Below are 20777 nucleotides of genomic sequence, written 5' to 3'. Positions count from 1 at the left end.
ACAAATCTGCGCTTCTCCACGTGCTAATCAGAGATCGAAACAGAATTGAAGTTTGTGTGCAACGCTATCGGACGTCACGTGTTACAATGTCTGTTAAGCATTGTGTGAATTCACGCGTTGCTTGCAATTCATGTCAGACGCTATATGCGCTCTTGAATCACAATTCTGCGCTTATCCCACGTACAAATCTGAGATCTGGATACAATTGTAGTTTGAGTGGAACGCTAGCGCACGTCACGTTTTACAATCTCTGTTAGGCATTTTGTGAATACACCTGTTGCGATTTGTGTTATGCGCTATGTGCGCGCTTGAATCACAAATCTGCGCTTCTCCACGTGCTAATCAGAGATCGAAACAGAATTGAAGTTTGTGTGCAACGCTATCGGACGTCACGTTTTACAATGTCTGTTAAGCATTGTGTGAATTCATGCGTTGCTTGCAATTCATGTCAGACGCTATATGCGCTCTTGAATCATAATTCTGCGCTTATCCCACGTACAAATCTGAGATCTGGATACAATTGTAGTTTGAGTGGAACGCTAGCGCACGTCACGTTTTACAATCTCTTTTAGGCATTTTGTAAATACACCTGTTGCGATTTGTGTTATGCGCTATGTGCGCGCTTGAATCACAAATCTGCGCTTCTCCACGTGCTAACCAGAGATCGAAACAGAATTGAAGTTTGTGTGCAACGCTATCGGACGTCACGTGTTACAATGTCTGTTAAGCATTGTGTGAATTCATGCGTTGCTTGCAATTCATGTCAGACGCTATATGCGCTCTTGAATCACAATTCTGCGCTTATTCCACGTACAAATCAGAGATCAGGATACAATTGTAGTTTGAGTGGAACGCTAGCGCACGTCACGTTTTACAATCTCTGTTAGGCATTTTGTGAATACACCTGTTGCGATTTGTGTTATGCGCTATGTGCGCGCTTGAATCACAAATCTGCGCTTCCCCACGTGCTAATCAGAGATCGAAACAGAATTGAAGTTTGTGTGCAACGCTATCGGACGTCACGTGTTACAATGTCTGTTAAGCATTGTGTGAATTCACCGTTGCTTGCAATTCATGTCAGACGCTGTATGCGCTCTTGAATCACAATTCTGCGCTTATCCCACGTACAAATCAGAGATCAGAATACAATTGTAGTTTGAGTGGAACGCTAGCGCACGTCACGTTTTACAATTTCTGTTAGGCATTTTGTGAATACACCTGTTGCGATTTGTGTTATGCGCTATGTGCGCGCTTGAATCACAAATCTGCGCTTCTCCACGTGCTAATCAGAGATTTAAACAGAATTGTAGTTTGAGTGCAACTCTAGCGGACGTCACGTGTTACAATGTCTGTTAAGCATTGTGTGAATTCATGCGTTGCTTGCAATTCATGTCAGACGCTATATGTGCTCTTGAATCACAATTCTGCGCTTATCCCACGTACAAATCTGAGATCAGGATACAATTGTAGTTTGAGTGGAACGCTAGCGCACGTCACGTTTTACAATCTTTGTTAGGCATTTTGTGAATACACCTGTTGCGATTTGTGTTATGCGCTATGTGCACGCTTGAATCACAAATTTGCGCTTCTCCACGTGCTAATCAGTGATCGCAACAGAATTGTAGTTTGAGTGCAATGCTAGCGGACGTCACGTGTTACAATGTCTGTTAAGCATTGTGTGAATTCACGCGTTGCTTGCAATTTATGTCAGACGCTGTATGCGCTCTTGAATCACAAATCTGCGCTTCTCCACGTGCTAATCAGAGATCGCAACAGAATTGTAGTTTGAGTGCAAAGCTAGCGGACGTCACGTGTTACAATGTCTGTTAAGCATTGTGTGAATTCACGCGTTGCTTGCAATTCATGTGAGACGCTGTATGCGCTCTTGAATCACAATTCTGCGCTTATCCCACGTACATATCTGAGATCAGGATACAATTGTAGTTTGAGTGGAACGCTAGCGCACGTCACCTTTTACAATCTCTGTTAGGCATTTTGTGAATACACCTGTTGCGATTTGTGTTATGCGCTATGTGTGCGCTTGAATCACAAATCTGCGCTTCTCCACGCGCTAATCAGAGATCGAAACAGAATTGTGGTTTGAGTGCAACTCTAGCGGACGTTACGTGTTACAATTTCTGTTAAGCATTGTGTGAATTCACGCGTTGCTTGCAATTCATGTCAGACGCTGTATGCGCTCTTGAATCACAATTCTGCGCTTATCCCACGTACAAATCAGAGATCAGGATACAATTGTAGTTTGAGTGGAACGCTAGCGCACGTCACGTTTTACAATCTCTGTTAGGCATTTTGTGAATACACCTGTTGCGATTTGTGTTATGCGCTATGTGCGCGCTTGAATCACAAATCTGCGCTTCTCCACGTGCTAATCAGAGATCGAAACAGAATTGTAGTTTGAGTGCAACTCTAGCGGAAGTCACGTGTTACAATGTCTGTTAAGCATTGTGTGAATTCACGCGTTGCTTGCAATTCATGTCAGACGCTATATGCGCTCTTGAATCACAATTCTGCGCTTATCCCACGTACAAATCAGAGATCAGAATACAATTGTAGTTTGAGTGGAACGCTAGCGCACGTCACGTTTTACAATCTCTGTTAGGCATTTTGTGAATACACCTGTTGCGATTTGTGTTATGCGCTATGTGCGCGCTTGAGTCACAAATCTGCGCTTCTCCACGTGCTAATCAGATATCGAAACAGAATTGTAGTTTGAGTGCAACGCTAGCGGACGTCACGTGTTACAATGTCTGTTAAGCATTGTGTGAATTCACGCGTTCCTTGCAATTCATGTCAGACGCTATATGCGCTCTTGAATCACAATTCTGCGCTTATCCCACGTACAAATCAGAGATCAGGATACAATTGTAGTTTGAGTGGAACGCTAGCGCACGTCACGTTTTACAATCTCTGTTAGGCATTTTGTGAATACACCTGTTGCGATTTGTGTTATGCGCTATGTGCGCGCTTGAGTCACAAATCTGCGCTTCTCCAGGTGCTAATCAGAGATCGAAACAGAATTGTAGTTTGAGTGCAACGATAGCGGACGTCACGTGTTACAATGTCTGTTAAGCATTGTGTGAATTCACGCGTTGCTTGCAATTCATGTCAGACGCTATATGCGCTCTTGAATCACAATTCTGCGCTTATCCCACGTACAAATCAGAGATCAGGATACAATTGTAGTTTGAGTGGAACGCTAGCGCACGTCACGTTTTACAATCTCTGTTAGGCATTTTGTGAATACACCTGTTGCGATTTGTGTTATGCGCTATGTGTGCGCTCGAATCACAAATCTGCGCTTCTCCACGTGCTAATCAGAGATCGAAACAGAATTGTAGTTTGAGTGCAACTCTAGCGGACGTCACGTGTTACAATGTCTGTTAAGCATTGTGTGAATTCACGCGTTGCTTGCAATTCATGTCAGACGCTATATGCGCTCTTGAATCACAATCCTGCGCTTATCCCACGTACAAATCAGAGATCAGGATACAATTGTAGTTTGAGTGGAACGCTAGCGCACGTCACGTTTTACAATCTCTGTTAGGCATTTTGTGAATACACCTGTTGCGATTTGTGTTATGCGCTATGTGCGCGCTTGAATCACAAATCTGCGCTTCTCCACGTGCTAATCAGAGATCGAAACAGAATTGTAGTTTGAGTGCAACTCTAGCGGACGTCACGTGTTACAATGTCTGTTAAGCATTGTGTGAATTCACGCGTTGCTTGCAATTCATGTCAGACGCTATATGCGCTCTTGAATCACAATTCTGCGCTTATCCCACGTACAAATCAGAGATCAGGATACAATTGTAGTTTGAGTGGAACGCTAGCGCACGTCACGTTTTACAATCTCTGTTAGGCATTTTGTGAATACACCTGTTGCGATTTGTGTTATGCGCTATGTGCGCGCTTGAGTCACAAATCTGCGCTTCTCCACGTGCTAATCAGAGATCGAAACAGAATTGTAGTTTGAGTGCAACGCTAGCGGACGTCACGTGTTACAATGTCTGTTAAGCATTGTGTGAATTCACGCGTTGCTTGCAATTCATGTCAGACGCTATATGCGCTCTTGAATCACAATTCTACGCTTATCCCACGTACAAATCTGAGATCAGGATACAATAGTAGTTTGAGTGGAACGCTAGCGCACGTCACGTTTTACAATCTCTGTTAGGCATTTTGTGAATACACCTGTTGCGATTTGTGTTATGCGCTATGTGCGCGCTTGAATCTCAAATCTGCGCTTCTCCACGTGCTAATCAGAGATCGCAACAGAATTGTAGTTTGAGTGCAAAGCTAGCTGACGTCACGTGTTACAATGTCTGTTAAGCATTGTGTGAATTCACGCGTTGCTTGCAATTCATGTCAGACGCTGTATGCGCTCTTGAATCACAATTCTACGCTTATCCCACGTACAAATCTGAGATCAGGATACAATAGTAGTTTGAGTGGAACGCTAGCGCACGTCACGTTTTACAATCTCTGTTAGGCATTTTGTGAATACACCTGTTGCGATTTGTGTTATGCGCTATGTGCGCGCTTGAGTCACAAATCTGCGCTTCTCCACGTGCTAATCAGAGATCGAAACACAATTGTAGTTTGAGTGCAACGCTAGCGGACGTCACGTGTTACAATGTCTGTTAAGCATTGTGTGAATTCACGCGTTGCTTGCAATTCATGTCAGACGCTGTATGCGCTCTTGAATCACAATTCTGCGCTTATCCCACGTACATATCTGAGATCAGGATACAATTGTAGTTTGAGTGGAACGCTAGCGCACGTCACCTTTTACAATCTCTGTTAGGCATTTTGTGAATACACCTGTTGCGATTTGTGTTATGCGCTATGTGCGCGCTTGAATCACAAATCTGCGCTTCTCCACGTGCTAATCAGAGATCGAAACAGAATTGTAGTTTGAGTGCAACGCTAGCGGACGTCACGTGTCACAATGTCTGTTAAGCATTGTGTGAATTCACGCGTTGCTTCCAATTCATGTCAGACGCTGTATGCGCTCTTGAATCACAATTCTGCGCTTATCCCACGTACAAATCAGAGATCAGAATACAATTGTAGTTTGAGTGGAACGCTAGCGCACGTCACGTTTTACAATCTCTGTTAGGCATTTTGTGAATACACCTGTTGCGATTTGTGTTATGCGCTATGTGCGCGCTTGAGTCACAAATCTGCGCTTCTCCACGTGCTAATCAGAGATCGAAACAGAATTGTAGTTTGAGTGCAACGCTAGCGGACGTCACGTGTTACAATGTCTGTTAAGCATTGTGTGAATTCACGCGTTCCTTGCAATTCATGTCAGATGCTATATGCGCTCTTGAATCACAATTCTGCGCTTATCCCACGTACAAATCAGAGATCAGGATACAATTGTAGTTTGAGTGGAACGCTAGCGCACGTCACGTTTTACAATCTCTGTTAGGCATTTTGTGAATACACCTGTTGCGATTTGTGTTATGCGCTATGTGCGCGCTTGAGTCACAAATCTGCGCTTCCCCAGGTGCTAATCAGAGATCGAAACAGAATTGTAGTTTGAGTGCAACGCTAGCGGACGTCACGTGTTACAATGTCTGTTAAGCATTGTGTGAATTCACGCGTTGCTTGCAATTCATGTCAGACGCTATATGCGCTCTTGAATCACAATTCTGCGCTTATCCCACGTACAAATTTGGGATCAGGATACAATTGTAGTTTGAGTGGAACGCTAGCGCACGTCACGTTTTACAATCTTTGTTAGGCATTTTGTGAATACACCTGTTGCGATTTGTGTTATGCGCTATGTGCGCGCTTGAATCACAAATCTGCGCTTCTCCACGTGCTAATCAGTGATCGCAACAGAATTGTAGTTTGAGTGCAATGCTAGCGGACGTCACGTGTTACAATGTCTGTTAAGCATTGTGTGAATTCACGCGTTGCTTGCAATTTGTGTCAGACGCTGTATGCGCTCTTGAATCACAAATCTGCGCTTCTCCACGTGCTAATCAGAGATCGCAACAGAATTGTAGTTTGAGTGCAAAGCTAGCGGACGTCACGTGTTACAATGTCTGTTAAGCATTGTGTGAATTCACGCGTTGCTTGCAATTCATGTCAGACGCTGTATGCGCTCTTGAATCACAATTCTGCGCTTATCCCACGTACATATCTGAGATCAGGATACAATTGTAATTTGAGTGGAACGCTAGCGCACGTCACCTTTTACAATCTCTGTTAGGCATTTTGTGAATACACCTGTTGCGATTTGTGTTATGCGCTATGTGTGCGCTTGAATCACAAATCTGCGCTTCTCCACGTGCTAATCAGAGATCGAAACAGAATTGTAGTTTGAGTGCAACTCTAGCGGACGTTACGTGTTACAATTTCTGTTAAGCATTGTGTGAATTCACGCGTTGCTTGCAATTCATGTCAGACGCTGTATGCGCTCTTGAATCACAATTCTGCGCTTATCCCACGTACAAATCAGAGATCAGGATACAATTGTAGTTTGAGTGGAACGCTAGCGCACGTCACGTTTTACAATCTCTGTTAGGCATTTTGTGAATACACCTGTTGCGATTTGTGTTATGCGCTATGTGCGCGCTTGAATCACAAATCTGCGCTTCTCCACGTGCTAATCAGTGATCGCAACAGAATTGTAGTTTGAGTGCAATGCTAGCGGACGTCACGTGTTACAATGTCTGTTAAGCATTGTGTGAATTCACGCGTTGCTTGCAATTTGTGTCAGACGCTGTATGCGCTCTTGAATCACAAATCTGCGCTTCTCCACGTGCTAATCAGAGATCGCAACAGAATTGTAGTTTGAGTGCAAAGCTAGCGGACGTCACGTGTTACAATGTCTGTTAAGCATTGTGTGAATTCACGCGTTGCTTGCAATTCATGTCAGACGCTGTATGCGCTCTTGAATCACAATTCTGCGCTTATCCCACGTACATATCTGAGATCAGGATACAATTGTAGTTTGAGTGGAACGCTAGCGCACGTCACCTTTTACAATCTCTGTTAGGCATTTTGTGAATACACCTGTTGCGATTTGTGTTATGCGCTATGTGTGCGCTTGAATCACAAATCTGCGCTTCTCCACGTGCTAATCAGAGATCGAAACAGAATTGTAGTTTGAGTGCACCTCTAGCGGACGTTACGTGTTACAATTTCTGTTAAGCATTGTGTGAATTCACGCGTTGCTTGCAATTCATGTCAGACGCTGTATGCGCTCTTGAATCACAATTCTGCGCTTATCCCACGTACAAATCAGAGATCAGGATACAATTGTAGTTTGAGTGGAACGCTAGCGCACGTCACGTTTTACAATCTCTGTTAGGCATTTTGTGAATACACCTGTTGCGATTTGTGTTATGCGCTATGTGCGCGCTTGAATCACAAATCTGCGCTTCTCCACGTGCTAATCAGAGATCGAAACAGAATTGTAGTTTGAGTGCAACTCTAGCGGAAGTCACGTGTTACAATGTCTGTTAAGCATTGTGTGAATTCATGCGTTGCTTGCAATTCATGTCAGACGCTATATGCGCTCTTGAATCACAATTCTGCGCTTATCCCACGTACAAACCAGAGATCAGAATACAATTGTAGTTTGAGTGGAACGCTAGCGCACGTCACGTTTTACAATCTCTGTTAGGCATTTTGTGAATACACCTGTTGCGATTTGTGTTATGCGCTATGTGCGCGCTTGAGTCACAAATCTGCGCTTCTCCACGTGCTAATCAGAGATCGAAACACAATTGTAGTTTGAGTGCAACGCTAGCGGACGTCACGTGTTACAATGTCTGTTAAGCATTGTGTGAATTCACGCGTTGCTTGCAATTCATGTCAGACGCTATATGCGCTCTTGAATCACAATTCTGCGCTTATCCCACGTACAAATCAGAGATCAGAATACAATTGTAGTTTGAGTGGAACGCTAGCGCACGTCACGTTTTACAATCTCTGTTAGGCATTTTGTGAATACACCTGTTGCGATTTGTTTTATGCGCTATGTGCGCGCTTGAGTCACAAATCTGCGCTTCTCCAGGTGCTAATCAGAGATCGAAACAGAATTGTAGTTTGAGTGCAACGCTAGCGGACGTCACGTGTTACAATGTCTGTTAAGCATTGTGTGAATTCACGCGTTGCTTGCAATTCATGTCAGACGCTATATGCGCTCTTGAATCACAATTCTGCGATTATCCCACGTACAAATCAGAGATCAGAATATAATTGTAGTTTGAGTGGAACGCTAGCGCACGTCACGTTTTACAATCTCTGTTAGGCATTTTGTGAATACACCTGCTGCGATTCGTGTTATGCGCTATGTGCGCGCTTGAGTCACAAATCTGCGCTTCTCCACGTGCTAATCAGAGATCGAAACAGAATTGCAGTTTGAGTGCAACGCTAGCGGACGTCACGTGTTACAATGTCTGTTAAGCATTGTGTGAATTCACGCGTTGCTTGCAATTCATGTCAGACGCTATATGCGCTCTTGAATCACAATTCTGCGCTTATCCCACGTACAAATCAGAGATCAGAATACAATTGTAGTTTGAGTGGAACGCTAGCGCACGTCACGTTTTACAATCTCTGTTAGGCATTTTGTGAATACACCTGTTGCGATTTGTGTTATGCGCTATGTGCGCGCTTGAGTCACAAATCTGCGCTTCTCCACGTGCTAATCAGAGATCGAAACAGAATTGTAGTTTGAGTGCAAAGCTAGCTGACGTCACGTGTTACAATGTCTGTTAAGCATTGTGTGAATTCACGCGTTGCTTGCAATTCATGTCAGACGCTATATGCGCTCTTGAATCACAATTCTGCGATTATCCCACGTAAAAATCAGAGATCAGAATACAATTGTAGTTTGAGTGGAACGCTAGCGCACGTCACGTTTTACAATCTCTGTTAGGCATTTTGTGAATACACCTGCTGCGATTTGTGTTATGCGCTATGTGCGCGCTTGAGTCACAAATCTGCGCTTCTCCACGTGCTAATCAGAGATCGATACAGAATTGTAGTTTGAGTGCAACGCTAGCGGACGTCACGTGTTACAATGTCTGTTAAGCATTGTGTGAATTCACGCGTTGCTTGCAATTCTTGTCAGACGCTATATGCGCTCTTGAATCACAATTCTGCGCTTATCCCACGTACAAATCAGAGATCAGAATACAATTGTAGTTTGAGTGGAACGCTAGCGCACGTCACGTTTTACAATCTCTGTTAGGCATTTTGTGAATACACCTGTTGCGATTTGTGTTATGCGCTATGTGTGCGCTTGAATCACAAATCTGCGCTTCTCCACGTGCTAATCAGAGATCGAAACAGAATTGTAGTTTGAGTGCAACTCTAGCGGACGTCACGTGTTACAATGTCTGTTAAGCATTGTGTGAATTCACGCGTTGCTTGCAATTCATGTCAGACGCTATATGCGCTCTTGAATCACAATCCTGCGCTTATCCCACGTACAAATCAGAGATCAGGATACAATTGTAGTTTGAGTGGAACGCTAGCGCACGTCACGTTTTACAATCTCTGTTAGGCATTTTGTGAATACACCTGTTGCGATTTGTGTTATGCGCTATGTGCGCGCTTGAATCACAAATCTGCGCTTCTCCACGTGCTAATCAGAGATCGAAACAGAATTGTAGTTTGAGTGCAACTCTAGCGGACGTCACGTGTTACAATGTCTGTTAAGCATTGTGTGAATTCACGCGTTGCTTGCAATTCATGTCAGACGCTATATGCGCTCTTGAATCACAATTCTGCGCTTATCCCACGTACATATGTGAGATCAGGATACAATTGTAGTTTGAGTGGAACGCTAGCGCACGTCACGTTTTACAATCTCTGTTAGGCATTTTGTGAATACACCTGTTGCGATTTGTGTTATGCGCTATGTGCGCGCTTGAGTCACAAATCTGCGCTTCTCCACGTGCTAATCAGAGATCGAAACAGAGTTGTAGTTTGAGTGCAACGCTAGCAGACGTCACGTGTTACAATGTCTGTTAAGCATTGTGTGAATTCACGCGTTGCTTGCAATTCATGTCAGACGCTATATGCGCTCTTGAATCACAATTCTACGCTTATCCCACGTACAAATCTGAGATCAGGATACAATAGTAGTTTGAGTGGAACGCTAGCGCACGTCACGTTTTACAATCTCTGTTAGGCATTTTGTGAATACACCTGTTGCGATTTGTGTTATGCGCTATGTGCGCGCTTGAGTCACAAATCTGCGCTTCTCCACGTGCTAATCAGAGATCGAAACAGAGTTGTAGTTTGAGTGCAACGCTAGCAGACGTCACGTGTTACAATGTCTGTTAAGCATTGTGTGAATTCACGCGTTGCTTGCAATTCATGTCAGACGCTATATGCGCTCTTGAATCACAATTCTACGCTTATCCCACGTACAAATCTGAGATCAGGATACAATAGTAGTTTGAGTGGAACGCTAGCGCACGTCACGTTTTACAATCTCTGTTAGGCATTTTGTGAATACACCTGTTGCGATTTGTGTTATGCGCTATGTGCGCGCTTGAATCTCAAATCTGCGCTTCTCCACGTGCTAATCAGAGATCGCAACAGAATTGTAGTTTGAGTGCAAAGCTAGCTGACGTCACGTGTTACAATGTCTGTTAAGCATTGTGTGAATTCACGCGTTGCTTTCAATTCATGTCAGACGCTGTATGCGCTCTTGAATCACAATTCTACGCTTATCCCACGTACAAATCTGAGATCAGGATACAATAGTAGTTTGAGTGGAACGCTAGCGCACGTCACGTTTTACAATCTCTGTTAGGCATTTTGTGAATACACCTGTTGCGATTTGTGTTATGCGCTATGTGCGCGCTTGAGTCACAAATCTGCGCTTCTCCACGTGCTAATCAGAGATCGAAACACAATTGTAGTTTGAGTGCAACGCTAGCGGACGTCACGTGTTACAATGTCTGTTAAGCATTGTGTGAATTCACGCGTTGCTTGCAATTCATGTCAGACGCTGTATGCGCTCTTGAATCACAATTCTGCGCTTATCCCACGTACATATCTGAGATCAGGATACAATTGTAGTTTGAGTGGAACGCTAGCGCACGTCACCTTTTACAATCTCTGTTAGGCATTTTGTGAATACACCTGTTGCGATTTGTGTTATGCGCTATGTGCGCGCTTGAATCACAAATCTGCGCTTCTCCACGTGCTAATCAGAGATCGAAACAGAATTGTAGTTTGAGTGCAACGCTAGCGGATGTCACGTGTCACAATGTCTGTTAAGCATTGTGTGAATTCACGCGTTGCTTGCAATTCATGTCAGACGCTGTATGCGCTCTTGAATCACAATTCTGCGCTTATCCCACGTACAAATCAGAGATCAGAATACAATTGTAGTTTGAGTGGAACGCTAGCGCACGTCACGTTTTACAATCTCTGTTAGGCATTTTCTGAATACACCTGTTGCGATTTGTGTTTTACGCTATGTGCGCGCTTGAGTCACAAATCTGCGCTTCTCCACGTGCTAATCAGAGATCGAAACAGAATTGTAGTTTGAGTGCAACGCTAGCGGACGTCACGTGTTACAATGTCTGTTAAGCATTGTGTGAATTCACGCGTTCCTTGCAATTCATGTCAGACGCTATATGCGCTCTTGAATCACAATTCTGCGCTTATCCCACGTACAAATCAGAGATCAGGATACAATTGTAGTTTGAGTGGAACGCTAGCGCACGTCACGTTTTACAATCTCTGTTAGGCATTTTGTGAATACACCTGTTGCGATTTGTGTTATGCGCTATGTGCGCGCTTGAGTCACAAATCTGCGCTTCTCCAGGTGCTAATCAGAGATCGAAACAGAATTGTAGTTTGAGTGCAACGCTAGCGGACGTCACGTGTTACAATGTCTGTTAAGCATTGTGTGAATTCACGCGTTCCTTGCAATTCATGTCAGATGCTATATGCGCTCTTGAATCACAATTCTGCGCTTATCCCACGTACAAATCAGAGATCAGGATACAATTGTAGTTTGAGTGGAACGCTAGCGCACGTCACGTTTTACAATCTCTGTTAGGCATTTTGTGAATACACCTGTTGCGATTTGTGTTATGCGCTATGTGCGCGCTTGAGTCACAAATCTGCGCTTCCCCAGGTGCTAATCAGAGATCGAAACAGAATTGTAGTTTGAGTGCAACGCTAGCGGACGTCACGTGTTACAATGTCTGTTAAGCATTGTGTGAATTCACGCGTTGCTTGCAATTCATGTCAGACGCTATATGCGCTCTTGAATCACAATTCTGCGCTTATCCCACGTACAAATTTGGGATCAGGATACAATTGTAGTTTGAGTGGAACGCTAGCGCACGTCACGTTTTACAATCTTTGTTAGGCATTTTGTGAATACACCTGTTGCGATTTGTGTTATGCGCTATGTGCGCGCTTGAATCACAAATCTGCGCTTCTCCACGTGCTAATCAGTGATCGCAACAGAAGTGTAGTTTGAGTGCAATGCTAGCGGACGTCACGTGTTACAATGTCTGTTAAGCATTGTGTGAATTCACGCGTTGCTTGCAATTTGTGTCAGACGCTGTATGCGCTCTTGAATCACAAATCTGCGCTTCTCCACGTGCTAATCAGAGATCGCAACCGAATTGTAGTTTGAGTGCAAAGCTAGCGGACGTCACGTGTTACAATGTCTGTTAAGCATTGTGTGAATTCACGCGTTGCTTGCAATTCATGTCAGACGCTGTATGCGCTCTTGAATCACAATTCTGCGCTTATCCCACGTACATATCTGAGATCAGGATACAATTGTAGTTTGAGTGGAACGCTAGCGCACGTCACCTTTTACAATCTCTGTTAGGCATTTTGTGAATACACCTGTTGCGATTTGTGTTATGCGCTATGTGTGCGCTTGAATCACAAATCTGCGCTTCTCCACGTGCTAATCAGAGATCGAAACAGAATTGTAGTTTGAGTGCAACTCTAGCGGACGTTACGTGTTACAATTTCTGTTAAGCATTGTGTGAATTCACGCGTTGCTTGCAATTCATGTCAGACGCTGTATGCGCTCTTGAATCACAATTCTGCGCTTATCCCACGTACAAATCAGAGATCAGGATACAATTGTAGTTTGAGTGGAACGCTAGCGCACGTCACGTTTTACAATCTCTGTTAGGCATTTTGTGAATACACCTGTTGCGATTTGTGTTATGCGCTATGTGCGCGCTTGAATCACAAATCTGCGCTTCTCCACGTGCTAATCAGTGATCGCAACAGAATTGTAGTTTGAGTGCAATGCTAGCGGACGTCACGTGTTACAATGTCTGTTAAGCATTGTGTGAATTCACGCGTTGCTTGCAATTTGTGTCAGACGCTGTATGCGCTCTTGAATCACAAATCTGCGCTTCTCCACGTGCTAATCAGAGATCGCAACAGAATTGTAGTTTGAGTGCAAAGCTAGCGGACGTCACGTGTTACAATGTCTGTTAAGCATTGTGTGAATTCACGCGTTGCTTGCAATTCATGTCAGACGCTGTATGCGCTCTTGAATCACAATTCTGCGCTTATCGCACGTACATATCTGAGATCAGGATACAATTGTAGTTTGAGTGGAACGCTAGCGCACGTCACCTTTTACAATCTCTGTTAGGCATTTTGTGAATACACCTGTTGCGATTTGTGTTATGCGCTATGTGTGCGCTTGAATCACAAATCTGCGCTTCTCCACGTGCTAATCAGAGATCGAAACAGAATTGTAGTTTGAGTGCAACTCTAGCGGACGTTACGTGTTACAATTTCTGTTAAGCATTGTGTGAATTCACGCGTTGCTTGCAATTCATGTCAGACGCTGTATGCGCTCTTGAATCACAATTCTGCGCTTATCCCACGTACAAATCAGAGATCAGGATACAATTGTAGTTTGAGTGGAACGCTAGCGCACGTCACGTTTTACAATCTCTGTTAGGCATTTTGTGAATACACCTGTTGCGATTTGTGTTATGCGCTATGTGCGCGCTTGAATCACAAATCTGCGCTTCTCCACGTGCTAATCAGAGATCGAAACAGAATTGTAGTTTGAGTGCAACTCTAGCGGAAGTCACGTGTTACAATGTCTGTTAAGCATTGTGTGAATTCATGCGTTGCTTGCAATTCATGTCAGACGCTATATGCGCTCTTGAATCACAATTCTGCGCTTATCCCACGTACAAACCAGAGATCAGAATACAATTGTAGTTTGAGTGGAACGCTAGCGCACGTCACGTTTTACAATCTCTGTTAGGCATTTTGTGAATACACCTGTTGCGATTTGTGTTATGCGCTATGTGCGCGCTTGAGTCACAAATCTGCGCTTCTCCACGTGCTAATCAGAGATCGAAACACAATTGTAGTTTGAGTGCAACGCTAGCGGACGTCACGTGTTACAATGTCTGTTAAGCATTGTGTGAATTCACGCGTTGCTTGCAATTCATGTCAGACGCTATATGCGCTCTTGAATCACAATTCTGCGCTTATCCCACGTACAAATCAGAGATCAGAATACAATTGTAGTTTGAGTGGAACGCTAGCGCACGTCACGTTTTACAATCTCTGTTAGGCATTTTGTGAATACACCTGTTGCGATTTGTGTTATGCGCTATGTGCGCGCTTGAGTCACAAATCTGCGCTTCTCCAGGTGCTAATCAGAGATCGAAACAGAATTGTAGTTTGAGTGCAACGCTAGCGGACGTCACGTGTTACAATGTCTGTTAAGCATTGTGTGAATTCACGCGTTGCTTGCAATTCATGTCAGACGCTATATGCGCTCTTGAATCACAATTCTGCGATTATCCCACGTACAAATCAGAGATCAGAATACAATTGTAGTTTGAGTGGAACGCTAGCGCACGTCACGTTTTACAATCTCTGTTAGGCATTTTGTGAATACACCTGCTGCGATTCGTGTTATGCGCTATGTGCGCGCTTGAGTCACAAATCTGCGCTTCTCCACGTGCTAATCAGAGATCGAAACAGAATTGCAGTTTGAGTGCAACGCTAGCGGACGTCACGTGTTACAATGTCTGTTAAGCATTGTGTGAATTCACGCGTTGCTTGCAATTCATGTCAGACGCTATATGCGCTCTTGAATCACAATTCTGCGCTTATCCCACGTACAAATCAGAGATCAGAATACAATTGTAGTTTGAGTGGAACGCTAGCGCACGTCACGTTTTACAATCTCTGTTAGGCATTTTGTGAATACACCTGTTGCGATTTGTGTTATGCGCTATGTGCGCGCTTGAGTCACAAATCTGCGCTTCTCCACGTGCTAATCAGAGATCGAAACAGAATTGTAGTTTGAGTGCAAAGCTAGCTGACGTCACGTGTTACAATGTCTGTTAAGCATTGTGTGAATTCACGCGTTGCTTGCAATTCATGTCAGACGCTATATGCGCTCTTGAATCACAATTCTGCGATTATCCCACGTAAAAATCAGAGATCAGAATACAATTGTAGTTTGAGTGGAACGCTAGCGCACGTCACGTTTTACAATCTCTGTTAGGCATTTTGTGAATACACCTGCTGCGATTTGTGTTATGCGCTATGTGCGCGCTTGAGTCACAAATCTGCGCTTCTCCACGTGCTAATCAGAGATCGATACAGAATTGTAGTTTGAGTGCAACGCTAGCGGACGTCACGTGTTACAATGTCTGTTAAGCATTGTGTGAATTCACGCGTTGCTTGCAATTCTTGTCAGACGCTATATGCGCTCTTGAATCACAATTCTGCGCTTATCCCACGTACAAATCAGAGATCAGAATACAATTGTAGTTTGAGTGGAACGCTAGCGCACGTCACGTTTTACAATCTCTGTTAGGCATTTTGTGAATACACCTGTTGCGATTTGTGTTATGCGCTATGTGTGCGCTTGAATCACAAATCTGCGCTTCTCCACGTGCTAATCAGAGATCGAAACAGAATTGTAGTTTGAGTGCAACTCTAGCGGACGTCACGTGTTACAATGTCTGTTAAGCATTGTGTGAATTCACGCGTTGCTTGCAATTCATGTCAGACGCTATATGCGCTCTTGAATCACAATCCTGCGCTTATCCCACGTACAAATCAGAGATCAGGATACAATTGTAGTTTGAGTGGAACGCTAGCGCACGTCACGTTTTACAATCTCTGTTAGGCATTTTGTGAATACACCTGTTGCGATTTGTGTTATGCGCTATGTGCGCGCTTGAATCACAAATCTGCGCTTCTCCACGTGCTAATCAGAGATCGAAACAGAATTGTAGTTTGAGTGCAACTCTAGCGGACGTCACGTGTTACAATGTCTGTTAAGCATTGTGTGAATTCACGCGTTGCTTGCAATTCATGTCAGACGCTATATGCGCTCTTGAATCACAATTCTGCGCTTATCCCACGTACATATGTGAGATCAGGATACAATTGTAGTTTGAGTGGAACGCTAGCGCACGTCACCTTTTACAATCTCTGTTAGGCATTTTGTGAATACACCTGTTGCGATTTGTGTTATGCGCTATGTGCGCGCTTGAATCACAAATCTGCGCTTCTCCACGTGCTAATCAGAGATCGAAACAGAATTGTAGTTTGAGTGCAACGCTAGCAGACGTCACGTGTTACAATGTCTGTTAAGCATTGTGTGAATTCACGCGTTGCTTGCAATTCATGTCAGACGCTATATGCGCTCTTGAATCACAATTCTACGCTTATCCCACGTACAAATCTGAGATCAGGATACAATAGTAGTTTGAGTGGAACGCTAGCGCACGTCACGTTTTACAATCTCTGTTAGGCATTTTGTGAATACACCTGTTGCGATTTGTGTTATGCGCTATGTGCGCGCTTGAGTCACAAATCTGCGCTTCTCCACGTGCTAATCAGAGATCGAAACAGAGTTGTAGTTTGAGTGCAACGCTAGCAGACGTCACGTGTTACAATGTCTGTTAAGCATTGTGTGAATTCACGCGTTGCTTGCAATTCATGTCAGACGCTATATGCGCTCTTGAATCACAATTCTACGCTTATCCCACGTACAAATCTGAGATCAGGATACAATAGTAGTTTGAGTGGAACGCTAGCGCACGTCACGTTTTACAATCTCTGTTAGGCATTTTGTGAATACACCTGTTGCGATTTGTGTTATGCGCTATGTGCGCGCTTGAATCTCAAATCTGCGCTTCTCCACGTGCTAATCAGAGATCGCAACAGAATTGTAGTTTGAGTGCAAAGCTAGCTGACGTCACGTGTTACAATGTCTATTAAGCATTGTGTGAATTCACGCGTTGCTTTCAATTCATGTCAGACGCTGTATGCGCTCTTGAATCACAATTCTACGCTTATCCCACGTACAAATCTGAGATCAGGATACAATAGTAGTTTGAGTGGAACGCTAGCGCACGTCACGTTTTACAATCTCTGTTAGGCATTTTGTGAATACACCTGTTGCGATTTGTGTTATGCGCTATGTGCGCGCTTGAGTCACAAATCTGCGCTTCTCCACGTGCTAATCAGAGATCGAAACACAATTGTAGTTTGAGTGCAACGCTAGCGGACGTCACGTGTTACAATGTCTGTTAAGCATTGTGTGAATTCACGCGTTGCTTGCAATTCATGTCAGACGCTGTATGCGCTCTTGAATCACAATTCTGCGCTTATCCCACGTACATATCTGAGATCAGGATACAATTGTAGTTTGAGTGGAACGCTAGCGCACGTCACCTTTTACAATCTCTGTTAGGCATTTTGTGAATACACCTGTTGCGATTTGTGTTATGCGCTATGTGCGCGCTTGAATCACAAATCTGCGCTTCTCCACGTGCTAATCAGAGATCGAAACAGAATTGTAGTTTGAGTGCAACGCTAGCGGACGTCACGTGTCACAATGTCTGTTAAGCATTGTGGTAATTCACGCGTTGCTTGCAATTCATGTCAGACGCTGTATGCGCTCTTGAATCACAATTCTGCGCTTATCCCACGTACAAATCAGAGATCAGAATACAATTGTAGTTTGAGTGGAACGCTAGCGCACGTCACGTTTTACAATCTCTGTTAGGCATTTTCTGAATACACCTGTTGCGATTTGTGTTTTACGCTATGTGCGCGCTTGAGTCACAAATCTGCGCTTCTCCACGTGCTAATCAGAGATCGAAACAGAATTGTAGTTTGAGTGCAACGCTAGCGGACGTCACGTGTTACAATGTCTGTTAAGCATTGTGTGAATTCACGCGTTCCTTGCAATTCATGTCAGACGCTATATGCGCTCTTGAATCACAATTCTGCGCTTATCCCACGTACAAATCAGAGATCAGGATACAATTGTAGTTTGAGTGGAACGCTAGCGCACGTCACGTTTTACAATCTCTGTTAGGCATTTTGTGAATACACCTGTTGCGATTTGTGTTATGCGCTATGTGCGCGCTTGAGTCACAAATCTGCGCTTCTCCAGGTGCTAATCAGAGATCGAAACAGAATTGTAGTTTGAGTGCAACGCTAGCGGACGTCACGTGTTACAATGTCTGTTAAGCATTGTGTGAATTCACGCGTTGCTTGCAATTCATGTCAGACGCTATATGCGCTCTTGAATCACAATTCTGCGCTTATCCCACGTACAAATCAGAGATCAGGATACAATTGTAGTTTGAGTTGAACGCTAGCGCACGTCACGTTTTACAATCTCTGTTAGGCATTTTGTGAATACACCTGTTGCGATTTGTGTTATGCGCTATGTGTGCGCTTGAGTCACAAATCTGCGCTTCTCCACGTGCTAATCAGAGATCGAAACAGAATTGTAGTTTGAGTGCAACTCTAGCGGACGTTACGTGTTACAATGTCTGTTAAGCATTGTGTGAATTCACGCGTTGCTTGCAATTCATGTCAGACGCTATATGCGCTCTTGAATCACAATTCTGCGCTTATCCCACGTACAAATCAGAGATCAGGATACAATTGTGGTTTGAGTAGAACGCTAGCGCACGTCACGTTTTACAATCTCTGTTAGGCATTTTGTGAATACACCTGTTGCGATTTGTGTTATGCGCTATGTGCGCGCTTGAGTCACAAATCTGCGCTTCTCCACGTGCTAATCAGAGATCGAAACAGAATTGTAGTTTGAGTGCAACGCTAGCGGACGTCACGTGTTTCAATGTCTGTTAAGCATTGTGTGAATTCACGCGTTGCTTGCAATTCATGTCAGACGCTATATGCGCTCTTGAATCACAATTCTGCGCTTATCCCACGTACAAATCTGAGATCAGGATACAATAGTAGTTTGAGTGGAACGCTAGCGCACGTCACGTTTTACAATCTCTGTTAGGCATTTTGTGAATACACCTGTTGCGATTTGTGTTATGCGCTATGTGCGCGCTTGAGTCACAAATCTGCGCTTCTCCACGTGCTAATCAGAGATCGAAACAGAATTGTAGTTTGAGTGCAAAGCTAGCTGACGTCACGTGTTACAATGTCTGTTAAGCATTGTGTGAATTCACGCGTTGCTTGCAATTCATGTCAGACGCTATATGCGCTCTTGAATCACAATTCTGCGATTATCCCACGTAAAAATCAGAGATCAGAATACAATTGTAGTTTGAGTGGAACGCTAGCGCACGTCACGTTTTACAATCTCTGTTAGGCATTTTGTGAATACACCTGTTGCGATTTGTGTTATGCGCTATGTGCGCGCTTGAGTCACAAATCTGCGCTTCTCCACGTGCTAATCAGAGATCGAAACAGAATTGTAGTTTGAGTGCTACGCTAGCGGACGTCACGTGTTACAATGTCTGTTAAGCATTGTGTGAATTCACGCGTTGCTTGCAATTCATGTCAGACGCTATATGCGCTCTTGAATCACAATTCTACGCTTATCCCACGTACAAATCTGAGATCAGGATACAATAGTAGTTTGAGTGGAACGCTAGCGCACGTCACGTTTTACAATCTCTGTTAGGCGTTGTGTGAATACACCTGTTGCGATTTGTGTTATGCGCTATGTGCGCGCTTGAATCACAAATCTGCGCTTCTCCACGTGCTAATCAGAGATCGGAACAGAATAGTAGTTTGTGTGCAACGCTAGCGGACGTCACGTGTTACAATGTCTGTTAAGCATTGTGTGAATTCACGCGTTGCTTGCAATTCATGTCAGACCCTATATGCGCTCTTGAATCACAATTCTATGCTTATCCCACGTACAAATCTGAGATCAGGATACAATAGTAGTTTGAGTGGAACGCTAGCGCACGTCACGTTTTACAATCTCTGTTAGGCATTTTGTGAATACACCTGTTGCGATTTGTGTTATGCGCTATGTGTGCGCTTGAGTCACAAACCTGCGCTTCTCCACGTGCTAATCAGAGATCGAAACAGAATTGTAGTTTGAGTGCAACTCTAGCGGACGTTACGTGTTACAATGTCTGTTAAGCATTGTGTGAATTCACGCGTTGCTTGCAATTCATGTCAGACGCTATATGCGCTCTTGAATCACAATTCTGCGCTTATCCCACGTACAAATCAGAGATCAGGATACAATTGTAGTTTGAGTAGAACGCTAGCGCACGTCACGTTTTACAATCTCTGTTAGGCATTTTGTGAATACACCTGTTGCGATTTGTGTTATGCGCTATGTGCGCGCTTGAGTCACAAATCTGCGCTTCTCCACGTGCTAATCAGAGATCGAAACAGAATTGTAGTTTGAGTGCAACGCTAGCGGACGTCACGTGTTACAATGTCTGTTAAGCATTGTGTGAATTCACGCGTTGCTTGCAATTCATGTCAGA

The sequence above is a fragment of the Amblyomma maculatum genome, chromosome 3 (assembly GCF_055883805.1).
Source record: "Amblyomma maculatum isolate TAMU_Amacu chromosome 3, ASM5588380v1, whole genome shotgun sequence".
NCBI lineage: Eukaryota > Metazoa > Arthropoda > Arachnida > Ixodida > Ixodidae > Amblyomma > Amblyomma maculatum.
The sequence above is the reverse complement of the archived record's forward strand: the minus strand, read 5'-3'. Positions refer to the sequence as shown.